At 38.3% G+C, this 15,000-nt stretch overlaps 1 protein-coding gene across 4 annotated transcripts in view; it reads left to right on the top strand.

Moving 5' to 3' along the window:
• LOC135205657 (uncharacterized) overlaps window positions 1–15,000 on the top strand; it is a 911,400-nt gene that overhangs the window by 641,791 nt on the left and 254,609 nt on the right. The gene's annotated exons all lie outside the window — the stretch shown is intronic.

Below are 15,000 nucleotides of genomic sequence, written 5' to 3'. Positions count from 1 at the left end.
CTGAAGAGGAGCAGGTCACAATGAATTTGACCCTCGTGTCATTTTCCCTTTGTAAATTCATGAAGGCGCCAGATCGCCCATCCCCATAGGGACTCACCCTATTGGTCGAATTACGGCCGACTTATTTGTCAAAGAATAAGTGGGCGTTGTGTCAGGTTCACGGTGGGCGGCTGGGCGCGATCAGAAGAGCTCCTATGCGTACATGTGCGTGCGTGCGTATGTGCGTTCGCGTGTGTGTGTGTGCCGATAGGGAGGGCGGGGTAGTAGGTTAGTGATGGCTGACTGCTGTATGGTGTGTGGCCCAGTGTGTGTCGAGCTGTGTTGCGAGTGAGGTGGGGTTTCGTCGGTGCGCTCCCAAGAAAACCCCTCCCCTGGTTCTTTCCCCAGGTGTTGCTTTTTGCATTACTATTATTATTATCAGTTGTCATTCGCTTTACTGTGATCTTATGCCAAAACTTCATTGTTTTTTTAAATTTTGCTGGGTTTTTTTATGTACAGCTTTATACATGTCAAAGTTTTATATTTATTTTGTTTTCAATGTTTTATTTTAATCGGACCGATTGTTTTTGTAATGCCAGAGATGTCAAGCTTTGAAAATAAACTTGATTTACATATGTGATGAGCAAACGCATGGTCTGCTGGACAAAAAGTATAACTGTAATCCGTGGGAAGGTTTAATATATATATATGTATAAATTGATATTATATATGTATATTATCGTTATTATATATAATCTAATTATATATAATATCTATATATGTGTGTTATATATATTAAAGTATAAAATACGTTACGAACATCAAACTTATATCCCAGATAAGTGTATCGTATGCGATCTCCGCCTATGAGCGAGTGCATTGCTCATGAATCGCATTGAATGCAGTGCGTATCTCCCAGTCATTGCGCTGCCACTGTGACATTTTCTCCTCGAGAGAATTCATTGAAAAAGAAAAGTGCTTGTCGAAGGAAAGATGTTTCGTGATTTTGTCACGGTTTGGAATGCTTGCTGTTTCGATTGTTGATTTCAGCTCATATTATTTTACATTATTTTCTGTCTTTGCGTCAACAATGAAGGTAATGTTTGTAGTCAGATTAACACTAAAAGTGGAAATGGGGGTTTTATTACGAATAAATATAATGAAGATGCCAGTTTAGAGTCGGGTTGAATGGGTCAAGTTGCTCTCTCTCTCTCTCTCTCTCTCTCTCTGATTTCGCGTAGATTCTGAAGGTAATGATAATGTTGAAAGTTTTTTTATTTTCTTTCATGCGATTTGTAATTCTTCTTTTTATTTTCATTGTTTTTTATTTGCCCCAGTTATGTAATTGTGTATATACGTAATTGATATTCAGATATTATACCCAGTTACCCACCAATATCCAAAAGCGGCACGAGATCGCAATAATAAATGTAATAAATAACCCTCAGTTAAAAATAACCCATAAAACAAAACCCGATAAAAAGATCGGTAAATTATATTCTTATCCTACCTCTCCCGCTCATACCCCCTCCACGAACACACCCAGACCCTCCTACCTTTTCGAATATAATTAGCCATTTTGCAAGGGGGAGTGGTGGGGTTGAACGTCACACCTGTGGTGAGCTGCTGTTGCTTCGTTTTGTGCTGCTATTATTTTTCCCGGATTGCTATTATTTTTTTTCTTGATCGCTATGATTGTTAATTTGGATGTGGATGTTGTTAGGTCGTGGTGTGTGTGTGTGTGTGTGTTTTTTTTTTTTTTTTTTTTTTTTTTGTCAGGACCGAGTGTCATTAAGTCGTTTCGTTTGTTGAGGTTTGTTCTCTTGTGTCTTATAATGAGCGTCACGGATGTTATTGCTATTATTTTTATCATTATTAGGTCACGGTTATCATTATTATTGTGTCACGGGTGTTGACGTTATTATTATTATTATTATTATTATTATTATTATCATTATTGTTGTTGTTGTTATTATTATTATTATTATCATTTGAAAAGTTGCTGCTTGTTAATTAGTGTTATTTATCATTGTAATATTTATATTCGGTAATATTTTTAATTATTGTAAGGATTATTGTTATTATTATTAACCTGCTGATATTTGAAGATGACAGGTCAATTATCAGATTTTATTTATTTCGCGACGATGCTTTTTCCAGATTTATTTATACATTTTATGACTCATAAAGAGATCGTGGGAGGGCATACTACGAGACCATTATCACTGCTGGATGCACTCTCTTATGTTCCGTCATACAGATGTATGATGTATATTACACTCGCTTGCCTTCTCTCTCTCTCTCTCTCTCTCTCTCTCTCTCTCTCTCTCTCTCTCAGGCATCACTGTTGTCCTGTGTAGCCTCTTCTCGCTCTTGTTAGGAAGCCAGGGAGTCGCTTTCAGTGTCCTTCCGTTGTCCTTCGTCTATCAACGCAGTTCGATTCCTTTTTGCGCGAGAAATCAGGAGCAACTATGTGCTGCTATTGATTCATAGCCACCGTCTCCTACTCCTCCTGCTCCTCCTCCTCTCCTCTATCTCCTCCACCTCCTCCTCCTTTTTCCTCCCTCCCCCACCCTCAACCAGTTTCTAGTAGTATAGTTTTGCTAAAAGGTCAAACATCACGGTTACAAAGTTAAAGATCTATCTCTGTTCTCTGCCCCTCCCTATCCAGCTCTCTCTCTCTCTCTCTCTCTCTCTCTCTCTCTCTCTCTCTCTCTCTCTCTCCACCACCACCACTACCACCACAGCAGCGGCGACGACGAAGCGATGTGCATAAATGCCACGAACTCTCCAGCTATAGTTTATCATAGCGTTCGGGGCATCGCTCCGTAAAGGCGACCGACCTGTTCGCAAGCACCCTGCTGCAGCTCCGGCAGCAGCAGCAGAAGCAACAGCAGAAGCAGCATCATCATCATCACCACCACCACCACCACCCGCAGGAGGAGGGAGGCATCGGCTTCGCTCTCCGGCGGGTTTGGCACTCCGTCGAAAAGTGCCTGCCACAGTGAAGTCGTTTATATCTATTTATTTATCAAGTTCTCGATATACCCCGCCCGCGAGAAAGGAGCTCCTTTGTGTTCCGGGATCGTGAAGGGACCTCCTTGATATTCGGGACGCCTGAAAAGTTCGCCGGTTGTACTTCAGGCATAAGGATCATCGCTTCTTCGAGTAAAGAAAAAGGGTTTTGTTGGAGGGATATGAAATGACGTTCTCTGGGGCGGCGCCTGCGTCCAGGGGCGGGATGGGCAGGGGTGTGTGCTTGAAGGACCTGGGGTGCTTTCTTTCAGATTTCGCCTTGGAATTGATTCAGGGGGAATGTTATGAATTCTGCTCTTTTATCTTTGTTGGTACTTTATATTAAGGATGAATTGAATCGAAGCAGACTCTTCAGAAGTCTAAGATTAGACTCAGATTCATTGGTTACGAATCTTTTTCCTCGTGTTTAATTATAATATCAATCGATGTGGTAAATGATGTTTTTGGGGGCATGTCATGTTCAATAGACACTTGCAAATTATTCTAGAAAATATTTTAAAATTTACCATAGAGGGTTTGAAAAAAAATCTTTATATATTATGCACAAAGTAGGCAATTTAATCCATTAAATGTTGGTAAATGTGTGCTAATATTCAGTTACCAACCAGGTAGAGGTCACATCCGAAGAAGACCTCTAGCAACCAGCACAAGGCCAATCCTCGCTTTGTTGTCTTCCTCGCCTCCATAAGGGCTTATCGATCTTTGCTTTAGGAAAAATGAGACATTTTTATTTGATCCAGGTCGATCGCCTGACGTTTCATCATCCTGCACTCAAGGGAGGGACTCTGGATTGAATGTCACTCATCTTGTCGAATTCATCCTGAGAAGAAAGGAATCCCCTGAAAATTCTTCAAAGTTCTTTTCCAAGTGATTGCGTGACCATAATGTTCACTTCCTCTTTTCTTGAGATACCTGTTGTACTGAATTGTCGATTGACGGATGATTCGGACATACCGTATGAATACAGAAAGTTTCAAAACAAAGAGTGAAAGATCAAAGTTGGTCAGAGAAGGGATACCCCATTCTATCTCCCTTCCCCCTCCCCCCTCCCCCCTTCCTTCACCTATTAATTTAAAATCTCTTTCTCCCCGTCCTTCTTGGGAGCAATGTCACGGGATATTGGGGCCATTTTGGTGCTGTCATTATTGTTAATTGGTGTGCCTTTAGTAGTATTGGCGCGAACGGTGATTACTGGGTCTTGCTGTGTAATTATTAGTTGCTTTTCCTGTTTATATCCGTTTAGGTTGTCATTTCCCTTCCCCTTCCTATTCATTTCTTCTTTATCTTCTAATTGATCGTTGTCTTACTTTTTTTTTTTTTTATCTGAAGGTTTTTCGTCTCCCAACTGTTGTTGTTCACAGCTCCCTGGCTTTTTCCTCTCGCTCTATTTTTTTGTGTAAAAAAACAACAAGGAAGAAAGAGGAGAAATTAGAAAGTGCTCTAAGTGAACCTGTCTAATTCGTGTCGGTCGTGTCCGATTGTATTTAACCAAGGAGGCTTCCGTAATGCAGCGGAGGAAGACGGAGCCCGTGCCATTCCTCCTCGCTTCGGAGGACCCAAATGGCTGGCGGTCGCCTGTGAGCTGCTTGGGTGACTTCGAAGGAGAGGTTTGTAACTGTTGATTAATTCTCTCTCTCGGAAAAAGAAAAAAAAACAAAACAACATCGGGACGGTGGCAGTGTGTGCGAAGCAGCAGTTTAGGGGTCTTTGTTTCAATTACTTGGTCGGTTTATCCTTTTCATCTTCTGGGAGTGCGAAGCAATTCTAGGGCGTCTTGCAGTTAGTTGTGCGCTAGATTTTCCCTTCGTTTCTCTTTTCTTTTTGTTTTAAAATTGGGAAACGTTGAAGCCTTGCAACTGGTCGTTTTATATCCTCATAGTTTTTGTTTTGTAAGTTTTTATGGTCGTCTGTTTCACCAATTTCTCAAAGCATTTCTTATCTGTTTTTTCATCGTTTTGCCTTTGTGTGATTATATGAGTAATTTAGAAATATACAAGTTCTTATCTTCGTATTATTTTTATTGCATTGATTTAAGGAGATTTGTGGCTATTTTATCTTTCAATTCCGTCATCATCGAATCGATATTGAGTATGCGGGTGAATTGCTACTTGTAATATTTAGTAATATATTTTTTTCCGCTTTTTGCGGTTAAAGTTTGAGCATTGTTTTTGTTTTCTTCAACAGCTTTGAGTCATAGTGTTTTCTTATCATTATTTTATTAAACTTAGGAGTCAAGTATTATTCGTCTTTTTAATAATTGCAATATTAATGATAGGTCTCTTTGTTACTTTTAATATTAATATTACTAGATTTGTTATGATTCAATTTCCGCTGGTGTGTGAAACCAAGGCCCCTAAAATACTTATCAACACTTCGTGTTGTTTATTCATTTATTCATTCATTAACTTATAAATACTGGCTATCTATATGTGAACGCAGCCACTCCTCGAACGCACCAAGCATAAGCATGGAGCTCCCGCCAGTGTAAACGCTCTCAGCTAAATCCTATTATGTATGCTTTATGGGGCGTCTTGAATCCCTTGCAAAACAGTATATCATGCGAGGCGTTAACTAATGTTCGCGTATCGAGACTATATCTCACATTAGGCTGTGTAGCAAAGGCAACTTGTTTACATAAGTGTTGGTGAGATTGTTGTTTACAGCCGTCAGTCCGTACGCAATGAGCTCCCCTTTTAAGGCGTACGGACGCCCTCGTAGTCCCAGGGCTTTGGCGTTGCGGAGACCGATAGCCATCTGCTTGTGGCGAGTCCCGGGCTATAAACTGTCTTGCCTCCAACGCGCCCTAGCTTCCGAGCGCGCGAGAGCGCCGTATGGGATACTCCCATTTCAACCCTTTTTTGGTGGTTTATATAAAATTTGGTTCGTGGCTCTGATCTCTCCACAGGTGTTGGAGTTACAGGGGCAGAAGTAGGTTTTGGATTCGTTGCCTTTTTGTCTGTCTATCTATCTATCTATCTGTCTGTTTATCTATGTGCCTGTTTTCTAGTTATCTGTCTATCTATCTATCTATATGCCTGTTTGCCTATCAGTCTATCTATCTATCTATCCTGTCTTTCTATATATATATATATATATATTATATATATATATGTGTGTGTGTGTGTGTGTGTGTATATCATATGTGTGTGTGTGTGCCCGCGTGCGGAAGTAACGATTGTTCTGTACACAGTACATGGTCACACGTGTTCCTCCAGTGTTCCGGTTCTGGTGGACCGAAAATCTTCGAGTATCAGTGCCCCATTTAGTGCCGTAAACAAACCAGCAAGTTAGAACGCTAGCATTTCCTAATTATATAAAGGTATCTTGGTATTTCTTCCAATTTCAGTAATATTCTCACTTCATTAAATAAGATTTGCTACGAATGTAATGTTTGTTTGTTTTTGCTAAGGATTTCAACGTTTGTCTTCTGTTTTGTTGGGATTTTTTTCTTGCTTTGAATCAATTATATTTGATTCAAAATTTCAGGAAGAGATTATAGTCTGATTTATCATAAGCTGTATTCACGAGTTGTCTTAGTTATCAGGGTTATTCGTTCTTCTAGTGACCTAATGCCCTTACGGCTTCATCTTATTATGAGTAAATCTTAAACTTTTAATTCCTCAGCACATCTTTTTTCTAACTGAGTTTGGTCTGTCGAGATAAAGTCAGCTTTGTGCTCTTGCGTCCTTCCACAAGAGCCGCCTTCATTCAAATGCCTTTATCAAGCCTGAGGACGTCTGTACTCTGCACCCTGCTGCGATCGTACAGTTTGTAATAAGGGGAACTTCAGACAACGGAAGTTCTATTGGTCATGAAGTTGGTTTGGGCCGGATGGAGTTAGTTTGCGGCGAGGGACAATCGTGTCTGTGCGTTTCCGTGTAGGATATTTTTATTCTCTCAAAGGAAAGGCCGTTGGGTGAGACCGAATATCCTTAAGCAGTTCAAGTTTGGTGGATGGAAATGCAAGTTATGCATTTTCATCAACGTAATGCTTCTCCTTCTTCCTCTTCTTCAAAATTTGTCTCGGAAAGAGCAGGGTCTTATTCAGCTAAGTGGACCCGATTGGTGGGCAGCTGTTTATGCCATGTCTAATAAGCTCATGTGTGTTGATGCCGTCATGTTTCCCTGTATCTGCGATAAGTTATCTAGGTTACATGTGAGTGATAAGAACCCATAAATCCTTAGTGATTGGGAAAATATGATGTATGTCATAAATCTTTCATCGCGTGATATCTATATATAATACATATATATAATATATATAAATATATATATATATTATATATATATAAATATATATCTATATATATATATATTATATATAATTATATATATATATATATATATATATATATATATATATATATATATATTATTACACACGCACACAGACATCGACCTTCCTGTTCACAACTGAAACCCCATTTCATGACTTCAGATGTATCCCATTAAAGGCTTCAGACAAATATAGCAACCTGTAGCCTTCTTCCAAAGCACGCTTTTGAGCCCCGTTTAGAAGACTATCGGAAAAGCATCTATTATGCTTTCAAAAGAGACTTGCTCGCTCCGTCTTCATCTCTGTAGTGGATCTAGATTCAAAGGGGTGCCGATGTAGGGCGGCAAATGCAAGCAGTCGCTGTAGATTTTTTTTCCTCTAGATTGCTTGAGAAAAGCACAAGAATTTTTCCTCACCTCATTTTTTTCGAGTTGTATGAAGAGATCAATTTCTTTTTGTCGGCTTCAGAAGAAAACTAGTAATCTTCCACTCTTGAGCTGACTTGAGAAAAGAAACATTTAACATATCTTCTCCTACCTTGAGTGAAACAAAAAGTCACTTTCCCCTTTTTGGTGGTTAAGGAAAATTAATTGTCAAAATTTCCCAGCGGGTCGAAGAAAAGGAGACGTTTCGTTTTTAAAACTTGTTTTAGTAAAGAATTTTGTTTTTCCTTTTTTTTTTCTTTTGCCAGCCGACTTAACATCAGGAAAAGTAAATGTCCACATTTTTGTAGCTTGCATAAGAAAATAAACAATAATTTTTTCCCTTTTCTGTGGATAACTTGGAAAAAAGGAGAGTTAACTGCGTTATACTAGAATGTGAAGTAGATTCACCTGGTTATTGATGCAATTATTCGTATTTTTCTGTGCATATATATATATATATATATATATATATATATATATATATATATATATATATATATATATATGCAGAAGCCAGGTACTATGTCGTACCTCTAAGTAAATGGGGATACAATCCACAATGAAGTAAATTCCTCTTGTAGTTTAATATATATATTACTTGTATAGGATTAAAGCTTTCGACCATCAACTGTGGTCTTGTTCACAAGACCACAGTTGATGGTCGAAAGCTTTAATCCTATACAAGTAATATATATTTTAACTACAAGAGAATTTACTTCATTGTGGATTGTATCCCCATATATATATATATACACACATATATATATATGTGTGTGTGTATATATAATTTATATTATATATAAATATATATATAGATATATATATATATATATATTATATATATATATATATATATATATAATGTGCAAGTATACACATGCATATGTGTTTGTTCATAAGTACGTGCGTTTTTTTTTTATCAATCTCCATAATCCTGCAATTGCTCGTTCGAAGATGTGTTTAAATCCTGGAAGCTTATAAGGCAAGACAAGTAGCTTGTTTTGGTGATGTCGGCTGCTTTTTTATGATCTTGTTGACGTGGCGAGCAATTCTTGTCGAGTTGCTTTCTTTGCTTGTTTGTGAGGTTACTGGAAGGGTAGAACGTCGGAAGAAGCAATTGCTTTGATGCTTGGATTATCGTTGGTTGCTATTGGCAGTGCTTGGTATATTGAGTGGGAGATTGCAGAAATGGGATTTTTTCCTGCTCTCTCTCTCTCTCTTCTCTCTCTCTCCTCTCTCTTCTCTCTCTCTCTCTCTCTCTCTCTCTCTAAAAAATTTCATAGTATTTGAGAGAGGTCATACTAAAAAAAATAAAAAAAGTATCCAAGTTATTGTAGAAATTCGTTATATATGATCTCAAATTCTGTCCTTCAACGCGAGAAAATCCAGTCTTTGTCAATACACATCCTACAAAGACCGCCTCGTACATTCGAAAATTTAGATAAGATAATGAACAAGGCGTGGAAGGTACTGAATTAAACGCGTGGAGTTTGATTCTTTTGAAATTCTTTACGTCATCCCTTTCTCTCGTATCCCTTTAGGCCATGAGTGCATGAGCCACTCTGTGGCGCCACAGAGTGGCGTGGGTGTGTGGCGGGATGTGGCTTCCCATAGGTTTCCAATGTTGGTAAGCTATGTCGAGCACACGCCAACATCTGTGGCAAGCGACTGTGCCACAGCTTATAAGCAATGGAAACCCATGGGAAGCCACACGCCCGCCACATACCGACGCCACTCTGTGGCGCCACAGAGTGGCTCGTGTATTCCTGGTCTTGTACCTTCCCTGGCCCCACTGTCCTTTTGTCCGTCAAACTAATTATCCCTTTCTATTTTCCATCTATCGTCTTCGTCCATTTCTTACTCACTCTAACTCTTATCTACCTCCCTTCCTTTATTTCCTTCCCACTTATTCCTTCCCTTTATTATCTCCCTCTGACCCTCCCTTTCACTTCCCTCCGCCCGTGAGGGAACTGGAACTCCAGACTTGATTTGGAGTAACGAGTTTTCTCAGTTTTATGGGAATTTTCCTCGATATTTTTTTTTTATATAATTTTAATCGGGAACTTTATTGATGGGTGTTTTCTGTTTTAGAGTTTTTTCTTAAGATGCGTGTAGGAGGTTTTGTCATTTGTTTTAATGCACCGATGTGCGGGGTTTTGAAGTCTCCAGGCTCCCCGCCTTCTGATAATTCAGGCGATATCTTCGCATTTTGGGTAGAAGCCAGGTTGTTTAATCACCCTCCGGGGTATCGTTGCATTAATTTGTGTGCACGAAATTAATGCGGTAATGCAACAAAGAAGTCTGGGTGAAAATGGTGTGACTAGTTTTCTTATTAAGGTGAGTGTATATATATATATATATATATATATATATATATATATATATATATATATATATATATATATATATATCCTCTTCGATCACCACCAAAAACTCTCTCTCTCTCTCTCTCTCTCATCTCTCCTCCTCCTCCTCCCGCCCTCTCCATCTCTACTCTCTCTCTCTCTCTCTCTCTCTCTCTCTCTCTCTCTCAGGCATTTTTTATCAGATGGCAGTAGTAATTGTGAAATCGAAGGTGATGAATTCAAGTTTCCTAATGCTTGGGGGAATGAAGGATTGTTTCAACCATGTTCGTACCGCGATAACGACAACAGGTTGCTTTTGCACATTCGAACTCTGACAGAGAGAGAGAGAGAGAGGAGACGAGGAGAGAGAGACGAGAGAGAGAGCGAGGAGAGATGAGAGAGAGAGAAGTATGTGGAACTACCGATAGAAAATTGGATTACGTAAGAACTGAGGAAAAGAGCTGAATCATAAAAGGACATCTGAAAGGAGAGTTGAAACTATTGAAAAGAGAGAGAGAGAGAGAGAGAGAGAGAGAGAGAGAGAGACACTATCACAATTCTGTCTTTATGCCTGTTTGTTTACAGAAGCAGGGTAAGGTTCGCATTTTTAGCTCGCCCATGTAAAGACTAATTCTGTGTTTATATCTTGACATGCGGCTTTTTTTCTGGTTTCAAGTTGCCATGAGTTCAGTTTGCTTGAGATGCTCTCTGGATAGATGAAGAACTGGATATTCTTCGGACTGCAATTTTTTTTCCTTTTTTTAAAAGATAAATTTGTACAGATCTTGAAACTACGAATTGTGTCTCTGAAAATCTTTGTTGTTTTGGTGATTAAGCATAGGAATATTGGATTGATTTTAGTATTTAGGGACACTAAATAAATAACGGATTACGTTTATCAGTTCATCAGAATTGTACTGTATTATCTTTCATTACACGATGTTTATTGCGTCAGGTAATTGAATAACAAGTCAGTTACACCACTCATTCATAGTTCATGCAAGTACTTAATTCATAAAGGGTAAACCGTTCCATAGAGAAAATATAGATCACAGGTCCTTGCTAGCTGTATCGCCACAGTCGATCTGCAAATTCTACAGGGTAGGAAAATGATATCCTTTCGGGGGACCGCTCCTGTGGGAACTGGTAGGATTTGGTAGACACCAAAAAGAGACGGGGAGGATCGGGTATTTGGGCATTTGGGTGCCCTCCGCCGACTCCTTCTGATGGAATGTTTTGATATATTGTGGTCTCCGATTTTACGATTGCAGCTCAAGTTTGTATATTTGTCTGTTGTTTCATATATATATATATATATATATATATATATATATATATATATATATATATAGATAATTTATTTCATTTACCAGAAGGACTCTATATTCGTAACTACTCGTTCATATAAGGAAACGATGGAAAGAGCTAATATGTTTAGCAATTGTCGGAAAATCGTGAAAATGGTGCAGATTATCTAAGACACATCAAGAAACAAATATGAGAGAGAGAGAGAGAGAGAGAGAGAGAGAGAGAGAGAGAGAGAGAGAGAGAGAGAGAGAGAGAGAGAGAGAGAGCCCTTTAATGAAATGAGTCACCAAGAACTTGGAGAGTTCGTTTCATGTTGGAGCAAGATCGTGACAGCCAAAAGAACTTTTGTAATTATTGATTTAGAATTAAAAAAAAAATATGGAAAGGGACTAAAGGCTTAATCGAAGGATTTGAGATCTTGGACGTCAAAGGATGGAGGGCACATTCGAACAGGATTTTCGAGAAAGTGGAATCGAGTGGTTTCACCGATAACGGGACGAAAGCTTAGGGTCGTGAAATGAAAACGTTTGTTCGGAATATCCTTTTACTTACACTCTTGGCTTTTGGGAGTCTCTGTAACCATCTCCGCTTGCAACAGATGTCAATGGCATATTGTAAGATTTTGCAATGTTCGGTATTTTAGATGGGGAAGGATTAACCTTGCAATTGAGCCTTTTCTCATCTGGCACTTTGTAATGCTGATCTAACCTCATATGGCAGATCTAGGAAAAGTCTCTCTCTCTCTCTCTCTCTCTACTCTCATCTCTCGTCTCTCTCTCTCTCTCTCTCTCTCTCTCTCTCTCTCTCTCTCTCTCTGTGTGTGTGTGTGTGTGTGTGTGTGTGTGTGTGTGTGTGTCATAGCTAAAACGATGTTTATCAGGTCATTATAAACAGTATGAAGTGGCTTTTCTCCTGTGATTTAGCTTAATCTTGTCAACCAAAGAGCCCCATTTCAAGGTCTTGCAAGTGTCAGGCTAGAAATATACTTCAGACTGGAGGCACTCGGCAAAGGGTCTTTTCAAAAAGAATTAAAACGAAATACGTGCTATTGGCGACCTTGGGTGGAAACATTAAATTGAACGCCTTTGTGAGGAACTGTCAAATCCTCTTTGAGGATTTAAGCGTCGGTCATGAATATGATGAAATAGGGGATTTGGAGACGTAGGTGAATCCCTCGTAGGAGTGCCAGCGATTGTTCAGTCATAGTAGGTGCCCCAGTTGATAAGAGAGTGTCGGGAAATCCCCTCCGATTAAGCGTGTTTGCTTCTCTGAGGAAGCGCTTTGTACCATGGGCTGGGTTTTAATTGCATTTTCCGCAGCTGTTTTGTACCTTCATATTTTATTTTTGTCGAGATGGATTCGAATGTCTTCGTAATTATATGTTTTTTTTCATATTTCGAAGAATATCGTCTAGATATTTAATGAGTTTTTCAACTGTTTATATTTCAGCTATTCAAAATGAGTGTTTTAAATTCATATGCGAATTGTTGTTACTTTTATGTTCTACTAAATCAAAGTGTTAACTAAAATATTAGCAGAATCCAGTAAGATAATAGCAGAATAGAAAAGATTGTTAATTGGGGCATTATAGAGTTATAAATTGGACTTACCAGAGAAAAAAAGAAACGAATGTGGAATATTTCTGAGTTTATACCCAAGAAAATGACTGAAGGGTATGGCTGACTCGTGTGTGGTTCGGATAACATCAGAGAGGAAAAACACTGATCTGGAGGAGCGGTAATTTGTAAAACCTTCACCACGGCGGAAAGCACAATTCCCAAAATGCCGCACATGGTCGGCAACTCTGCGACGTTGCCGGCTCGTGTGCGGCGACGGAGCCGCAGCTCCGGCCGCAAGTTGTCGCAGTGTCTGTCGCCCCCCGCGGCAGACTTCTCCGATGCGGAAAATACAGGTGAGTTTTTGAGGTATTTGTATTCGTTCTGTGTGATTAAGTCAGTCGTGGTTTATTTAAAGTTGTGCCCGTGTTGCTCATTATATAATAATACAAAGTCAACCAATTATTAATTACCTTTGAATATAAGTTGGGTCAGTTTTGTTCTTTATTCAACCATAGAACGCTTTTAAAATGAATGATTGCTTTATGTAATGTGAAATGCCATTTAAAGTGAATGATGACTTTATACAATTTGACCTGGCATTTGAAATATAAGATGCTACCTACACGGTGTTCGTTTTCAGGTATACCGAGTAAGCTTCTTATTCATTAGGGGGAAAATGGTATTTTATAATTGATTAATTGATTTCGTAGTATAGTATAGTATAGTATAGTATAGTATAGTATAGTATAGTATAGTATAGTATAGTATAGTACAACTTACGCAACAACTGTTGTCAATGACGCCGAGATGATCTGTGTAATTTCTGACGTGACGGTCACACGGGTAAATTGTACACCTGCTAGTGTGAACTTCGACAAAGATCCTGTTTCACAGGTGCGCCAGAGGAAACACCTGTTGATTTTATTTTTCCTAGTCTCGCCCATCGTACACATGTTTGATTTTGTACTAAGTCAGCTCAGTGAATAGAGTTTGACTCCTGCATCAGAAACTGGGACCACACTCTTGAGTGAAATTAGTACTCGATGTTGAATTTAGGTCGTGAATTAAGCCATGAAAGTGGTCCATCCTAGTTTGTATTGGTTTCATTATTGTTATGAAATATCAAAAAAAACATTTTTATAGAAAAGATATACTTATATTGTTAGTATTGATGATGAAATCGTGTGTATTTTACATAGTACATTAAGGAAACGTATTTTACAGGTGTAGAATTGTGGGTGAAATTTATATAAAACTGGTTCAGTAGGAAAATGTTATATAGAAGTAGGAAAAAAATTTAATGTTTAGAATTAGTGCCACTTCATGCTTTTATGTAATTTTAATTTAAGAAAGTGAAGAGAAAAACTCTCATTTGAGCAGGCTGCTCTTCTTTTGAGAAGTGTCTCTCTTTTTTATGTATATTCACACAAAAAAAAATGCGTTGCTTTCAAGCAGTTTATATATTTATAAGTTTAAGCGTTGTCATTTTTGGTGCGTTAGATTGCAATGGTTCGTATTGATCTTCTTGGATGCTCTAATACTTTTGGGGTGTTCCTTACCAATATTAGTAATAATAATAATATGGATATTGAGTTGTAAAACAAAATCCGCAATTTGTACAACTATAAACGCATGGTTGGAACTTATTTCTAGAGTAAGAATGAAGTTATTAATAAAACAATAACAAGTCCTATTTCTTTTACAATACTTGAGAAAATATAGAGTATATTTATTCATTTTATTCATCTTTTGTTACTAACGGGGTTGTCGACTGTGTAGGTCCATTCTTTTCGTAGAGCAGCTTTGTACATGACATTTGTTGTCCATTCGCTGTGATTGATGAAGGCCTGTGCTCCGCTGTGTATGTAGACCGAAACGGTGAGTTAACTGTAGCAAGAAATTTTCGTATTCCAGTTCGTACAATTTTTTTTAATGTAAGTTATATGGATTTTGCTTTACCACTTGATATCAAAGTTATTATTATTATTATTATTATTATTATTATTATTATTATTATTATTATTATTATTATTAAATGTGTTATATGTATACATTAATACATGTTTCTGAAA

The sequence above is a fragment of the Macrobrachium nipponense genome, chromosome 24 (genome assembly GCF_015104395.2).
Source record: "Macrobrachium nipponense isolate FS-2020 chromosome 24, ASM1510439v2, whole genome shotgun sequence".
In the NCBI taxonomy this organism is placed as follows: Eukaryota; Metazoa; Arthropoda; class Malacostraca; order Decapoda; family Palaemonidae; genus Macrobrachium; species Macrobrachium nipponense.
The sequence above is the reverse complement of the archived record's forward strand: the minus strand, read 5'-3'. Positions and strand labels throughout refer to the sequence as shown.